Raw genomic sequence first — 7,593 nt, 5'->3', positions numbered from 1 at the left:
TGACCTGTGTGTTGCAAGATAGTGTATCTTAAATACTGCACATTGTCATTGGATGACTGTGATTTCTTTGTACTTAATCTCTCTATGGATACACTTTGCTCTCAGTTGTTACTTAAGGTCAACTTTGTTTTTGTTTGTAGAAGTCTCAGCTTGCTGTCTGCTTACTCACAGGGCTCCAGACGCACAAAATCTCTCATGTACGGCAACATGTTGCATACGAAGCAACAAACGATGCATGTGGTAATTAAGTTTAAGGTGAACTTTTTGAACATAGTCTCTCTGGTTTTGTTTCAGTTCCATGGTTCCTGATTCATTTGCCAAAAAGATGAAGGAAATTCAATTATCTGTGCTAATTAAATTAAATTAAATTAAATTTGATTTAAAAAAACAGGACGAGGCTATTCCTTAAGTTTCACAGCAATTTTACAAGTCAGGAATTTTCCAGTTATATTTAAAGCTTCACTGGTTTCAGTTTGTGAGAGAAATAAAGGATGAAAGGGAAACATTTTTAATTTAGTTCAGACAGTTTGGAAATTGTTACCGGCAAAATAAAATGAAAGAAAGCAGGAGAATGGCCCCTTTAGGCATTATATTATATTATATTATATTACATGATTATAATTACTGATGCATAATCTATATGCAGCATTTTATTGTTGTAGCAGGTTGAGGTGGAGCAAATGTTAAGTACTTAATATGCTGTTAGGTAGTGTAATCATAAATCATCCAGTAGCATTCACTAAATGCTACTGAATTACATGATAACGTTCCACCACTCATAATAAAGAAAATATTTTCCTTCTCCAGGTAGTAATGACCATTATGCAAAAAACTACTTCCTTAGACTATGCAGCTTACTGAACACATTCTGTAAAAAAGTTCCCATTGAGGTTATTCATTTCCAAACAGTAATTCTATGCCTTTTCTTTTTCGTTACCCTATGTTATCGAATTGCATGTGATTATATGGTACTGCATAACATTACATTAAACTTCTGATTATGATAGCATGCACATTTGAGGGGATCAAGGGAAAACAACCTGTAGGGTCAATTATTTGATCTGATCAACATTTCTCAGCAATGCAGACAAGAAATGATAAGACACGACAAGATGATAGTTACAAAAATTCAACTGATGTGTGGAACCCAGTGGGTTTATGTTAAGTATTCACATACATGAAATGTAAGATAACATCAACACAGAAACTGTTTTTTTTTTAGTTAAGCACTCTGAGCTGAGAGAGCCGATGCTGCAGGGGATCATGCATAACTTGCATTCGTCACTATCTTTATACCGGAAATGATGGTTTATTTTTATTTTTATGTTTTCCTGTACATGTGAAAGAGAGATCCTAATCTCAATCAGTCTACCTCTTTAAATAAAGGACTGGAAGTAAAGTGCCATTAAAATAAACAGTCACAAGACCAAGAGTAAACAGCAGTAGAAAGATATGATCAGTGTCACTTTATGCTAATTTATTTTGCAGCCTTTTTGACTCATCTTCAGCAATAGTGCATTCATTCATTTATAAAGAACTAAAGATGAATCTGAAGTAGATTTCCTTTGACATTCTTCGACACTGACAATGCCTCTTTGACAGTGTTTGTGTGTCTGCAGTCGCAATATTCACAATGTTGCATTGTGTAAAAAATCAAGTTAGTATACAAAGAACTCTTCTATCTGCACACAATCCGGTTTGTGTAGTGAGTGCATGCTTTTAACAATAATCTTGACTAAAACCTTTTAAGTTAAATTATATTTTTAAGCAAACACAAATGCAGCAAACAAGATCAGTTTCAGTGAAAGCCGACACTTTGAATAGGTTTGCTGTTTATGTGAATCTTTACTCTGTTTGCTATTACTGCCAATGAAAGTAATACTCTTAATGCAGACACCAGCATTTTGAAAATGTGACACATGCAATTACAGAATTATTGAAATTATTGGTTACACCTCATAGTGCAAAATAAATGTTGTGGTCACCTGTAGTAAACTTTGAGTTACATTATCAAGTGTGTTTGCATTAAAACCCTTCTATTGTATCTCATGTTCTCACAAATTATCTTGATGACTCATACAAATGGGCCTTGAAAAAAGGACACTGTGTGTATTGTCTGAATTTAGGAAAGAATTTCAGTAGATAATTGTGACATTTTGCAAGTTTAATACAAGGATTTTCTCTCTTTTGAATCCATCCTAACCTTTATCAGCTATTTTAAACTATTGAAAATAAAAAAACTATTGAAATGTGTTCAGATCAGTCTCTTGTGTCTGATTAAACCTGCGTTACACAATCAAATGTGCAACTCCCACCCATATGGCTCTTATGCCGATAATGGGCAGTTGGTTGAGGAACTTTGATAGAATTTAAATAATCATTATATCCAGGTGTGGTGTCATTTTTCGTTAATTGTATCACAAGTTACAGTTTTGCTCAGGCCAGTGCTATGTGACTTCCCCTATCCTGCAGGAGACATTAATCATACACACACAGTCACACTTCTACAAACAAGCATATGCACACACACACACACACACACACACACACACACACACACACACACACACACACACACACACACACACACACACACACACACACACACACACACACACACACACACACACACACATACACACACACACATTCAACCGTCCATCCCCATCTAATCCTCTGGTTTTCCTCTCCTCTACAGTCTGAGCTGCCCTGTTTTCATTGTAGTCATGGGCCGTGAGTCATCGAGCCTCTGAGCCAAGCTATTTGCGCTGGTTCACACTGGCTGACACACTGGCTGACACACCTAGCACCAGGAAGCACACCCATTCCCACATATCCTTGTATTCAACTAGAGTGATCTGCGACAAAGCGGTGACAGTCAAAGCGGATTGAGTTTGTAAAAGTGTGTACTTCATGTGCAAAATATTTAGGAGATTGCCCCTTTAGGTTTTTAGTTTTATCTCCATTGCACAATCCACATTTTAGTTGTCTCAAAGCTCATTCTCCAACTCTTCTACTTATCGTTATTTGCTTATCTTGAACGTCAACTCCTGCTGTGGATTGATTTTGATTTAATACAGGTGAATACAGGCGATAAGTAATCAAGGCGTTTATCTGGAGTCACCTCATTAGTGTAAGAATGAGCTTTTAAGTAACAGTGAAAGCACGTAAACATGGTCATTGTGAGTAGTAAAGAACACACAGCAATGACAGTGTTCACTGTGGGGTTGTTATGTGACCTGAAAGACCAAAAAGACTGCAGAAAGGTTGTTGAGCAGCAGTTTGGACAGGCCTCCCGCTGTTTACATGTGCACACATTAGGAGTTGTCTGTCTGGAAGCACTATTTGTTCAAAGATGAAACTGTTCTTCAAAGGCAACAGCAGCCACACCTCAGTGGCAAAAAGCCATCATGCGTAGACCTGAGCAAACAGATGCAGTAGCAGAACACTTTGTGTGAAGAGGATTATGACCCATTAATAGCAAGTAGACATTACAGAACTTAAGCCCTGATTTTTAGACAGTTTTTGGAGCTATGTGAATTGTTCAAAAACGCGGGACGAGAGGCTCGCTGGTGCCTCACAGACACATTCCAGATATCTAGCAAGCAACACATACAATACAATTACAGGTGACCCCTTCCCTTGGTTTCCCTATGGCCTGTGTCTTCTGCTCTCCAAAAACGGACATGCAAAAATCCTGTCTTGCGTATGGTATTACGTCATGTCACTTCTTGCGCGTGCTTTCATAACAAAATATAACAAAACTAGACTAAACTCGGGAATACCTCCTGGTGAAAGATCTAGTATGTGTGCTCACACATACTAGATCTCTCACCAGTTGGTCAGTCAGGTATTGTTAAAACAAGACAGCAAGTTGTGTAGTGTGAACAGTACAGCGAGCTGGAGACTTTAAAAGTCTTATAGTGGGCACTTAGCTTAAGCAACACGGTTGAAAAGTGCTAGAGGTTTTCTTTAAAAAAGACATAATGTGGAGAATATAAATGATCCTTGCAGTCAATAAAATGAGAATAGAATAGAATGTCTTTTAATGTCATTGTATCATTAAAAGTGTACAACAAAATTCATTTTTTTAGAACTTTCTGAGCCCTACAGTAATGTGCTTTAAGTTGGGAGCATTTTACTGTCCTTTAGAATATTTTTTTTTTAAACACTGTTGCAATCCGAAGAGTAAAGCAATACCACACATACAGAGTTCTTTAGGATATCTGCTTATCTTGCACATAGTTGGGATTACTTTTATCTCAGCATGCACACAATTACAGACAAATACACACATGCACGCACACACAAACAGTGGGGCTTCTTTTTGTGGGAGAACTGCACCTTGTTTTTGAGAAAACTAAAGAGCTGTCCTATCTCATGGTGGTGTAAAGTGGTAATATTAAAGTAAGTGTGTGCACCAGCGTCTGTGTCTGTGTGCCACTCCCTGTTCGATCTCTGCAAAGCCACGCAGTAACTTCCTCTGTGTTTGCTCTACGCCTTGCATGTTTCATATTTCACCTCACGGGTGTGAGAGAGAGACGTCAACAAGCATGACATCCCATTTACAAAGCTGGTTGCAGTTGTGAGCGGGTATGTGAAAAGATTATAGAGTTATTAAACTAATTTAAAAAACGGTATTTATAGTTTGATTAAAGAATATATCCACAAATTGAGTCAGCTGTAACACCTAAGCACCACACATTGTGATTGAGAGTGTGTGAAAACTAGCAAGCGAAGTGAGCAGAGAGGTCAGTTAAGGTAATGAATACATGTTTAAAAAGATTGTTCACAGTAATGCATTAACATTACAACTAGTTAGGTGCATGTACCCTAATAGATGCAATATAGCTAGACGTTAGACATAAAGGATAAGTTGTTGAAATATAGCTAAATGGAACTGTAGGCTAATGGATACATGTTAGAAATAGCTAGCTAAAAGTAATGAATCAACTGTTGAACTTGCTACTTAAAAGTAGTGGATAAATGTTTGAAATATAAGTTTGACAGAAATAGTTGAAATAGCTAAATAATGCCTGAATGGTTGAAAAGCAAAAAAGTAATGGATAGATGGTTGAAATAGTTAGCTAAAAATAATTGATCAAATAGCTAGCTAAAAGTAATAGATAAATGCTTGAAATAGTTAGCTAAAAGTAATTGATAAAATAGCTAGCTAAAAGTAATGGATAAATGGTTGAAATAGTTAGCTAAAAGTAATTGATAAAATAGTTAGCTAAAGGTCATGGATAAATTGTCAACGTGTTTACATGTGAATATGTAATGTGTATGCATGTGTATGCATGTGTATATATATATATATATATATATATATATATATATATATATATATATATATATACCTCTCTCTCTCTCTCTCTCTCTCTCTCTATATATATATATATATATATACACACACACACACTTATATCTGTACATAGTATCAACATGTTTATGTTTACCTTGTTCAGCTTTGTTGTCCTTGTTATGTATATTTCTTTGAGAGCAACAAAAAGCTGGAGTCAAATTTCTTGTATGTCCTCATACAAGGAATTTAAAGCTGATTCTGATTCTCTGTGTAGACTGAAGCGTGTGCAGCCACAGTATTGTGAGAGAGGGATACTGAAACATCATTCAGTAGGCTCATGGCTTCGATGTATTCTTAAGATAATTGAAATAACAGTAGGCTGTAAGAGGAACAGTACCTATGATATGACTGTGATGTTTCACTCTCTTCACTTTCAGGTGACACTGGCTACTACAAAATTATGCAGGGGAGAGAGTGTGGTCTTCATAGTGACAATGACTGAGATTACCATTACAATTGCTGTTTTCTGCTTATGAAATGGCAACATAACAAACTATGCTTTTTAAAATGTTTTAAAATCCAAAAAAGAAATAAAGGCCATAAAACATTCCAGTAAGATTTGGTTCAGGGTGGGCACTGTTAAAACAAAAAAACTAGAAAATCCTGTGTTGTAAATACATACTTTGCCTTTTGTATGTAAGTAAAGGACTCTCTCCTTAGTCATTTTTGTTAATGATAACTTTGTGTCAGTTTGTGTGCGGTAGTTTAAATGCTGTAATAACACGTTTATGTCATTGTCTGTGCTATGATACCATGTGGTGTTACTCTGTACTTCATTCTTACTCTAAAATGTGAAACAAAAAAGGATGAATTTTTTAAAGCAGTTTTATTTGTGTTAAAAATACAAGAAGTTAAGAAAAAAAAGATACAGTTGGGTTTGACTGCTGTGCTGATCATTGTGTAAGAATTTACGCAAGGCAGTTAAAGGCTGCCTCTTGTGCATAGATGTCACTTGGGTATAGTGAGGTGCGTCACATGCCTTGAAGAAAATTAAAACAGTCAAAACTTTTTTTATCATTATTACTGGCAACAAAGATGAAGCACAAAATATCTAAAGCTATGCCTTGCTGGAATAATATATGATATGGCTCAAATAATATCTTCTCAGTCACTGCTAGTTGCTTACTTACTGAGAGTAGTTTTGATAAAACCAATTTCCAAAGCACTGACTGCTGCTAAAAGTTTGGTGATAAATGTGAGTTCTTATGGACATTTAATGTAGATATTTTATAATAAATGAACATGTCTTCCCATTTTTTTAAGCAGAAGTTACTTTTTCTGTTGCAAGTCATCGGAGCCCTCTATGTGAAGCAGTGGGTGGTCCCACGGCTGCTGAGAGCCACTCCCTTTCACCGGTCCCCTCCCATGCCTATTGCCCTTCTTCTGCAAACCAGGAGCCCTACCCAGCTCCCTGTCCAACCACTGTGCTCAGCCAAGAGCAGCAGCCACACAGAAAAAAAGTTTAAATCAACTCAGCGCAGAGGAGGGAGGGAGAGACGGGGGAAGAAAACGCCCTGGAAACTTGGTTGGTCGAGTAATAGGAAAAGAGTGACAGAATCCTAACAAACTGCGAAGTTGTGACTGGAAGAAGTGCTTTTCTTGGGCTGGGGAGAAGGGGACAGGACACGTTTTCAAGGATGCTCAAGCTGATCTGAGGCTTCTTGGGCGCTCAGACTGCGCACAGGTAAAGACGCACTTTTTTCTTTTCTCAGATTGAAGTAAATGCTTTTTAAATCTGTGTTTGTAAATTTTGTTGCCAGCTGTGCTTTGCTCCAAATTGAATTGTGCTGTAAAACTAGCAAATCACTTAATAATAACTTGGTTTAAAGTTCAACCAACTTCTTGCAAAATCCAACATATTCCAACAGACACTTAGTAGAAAGTGTGTTTAGACCTAAGTGGTAAGATTACAGTGACTTTGTCCTACTTTATCACATGTTTATCTTCTTTGGTATCCTATGGTTTTTCCTAAAGGGAGGTTTCGCTATAGGGAAGTTTTGTATGAAGAGAAAACATGTATTATTACTTGTGTTTTTAGTAAAGGTGCAACGTGAATACTGATTTAAAATAGTGTAAGACACAAGAAGTGGGTGTGTACCCACAGCCACCACATGAATGCAGAGGACTTGACTGGAGTTGCGCACTTCACTTTTCTTTTAACTGCACACAAAGCTTGCTATCCAAGGTGCATATGAGTGCTGAACCCACTGTTGTAGAAAGAATATAGG

General features: G+C 36.9%; 1 protein-coding gene across 1 annotated transcript in view; it reads left to right on the top strand.

The window, feature by feature from the left end:
• The first annotated feature begins 6,787 nt into the window (after positions 1-6,787).
• The window catches only part of ahnak (AHNAK nucleoprotein), a 37,413-nt gene continuing 36,607 nt past the window's right edge, over positions 6,788-7,593 (top strand). Inside the window, 1 exon segment of the mRNA XM_028589001.1 lies at positions 6,788-7,049. The gene's annotated coding sequence lies outside the window, so the exon portion shown is untranslated.

Source organism: Perca flavescens, chromosome 10 (assembly GCF_004354835.1).
Source record: "Perca flavescens isolate YP-PL-M2 chromosome 10, PFLA_1.0, whole genome shotgun sequence".
Taxonomy (NCBI): Eukaryota; Metazoa; Chordata; class Actinopteri; order Perciformes; family Percidae; genus Perca; species Perca flavescens.
Note: the sequence above shows the minus strand (reverse complement) of the source record. Positions and strands in the feature narration are given on the sequence as shown.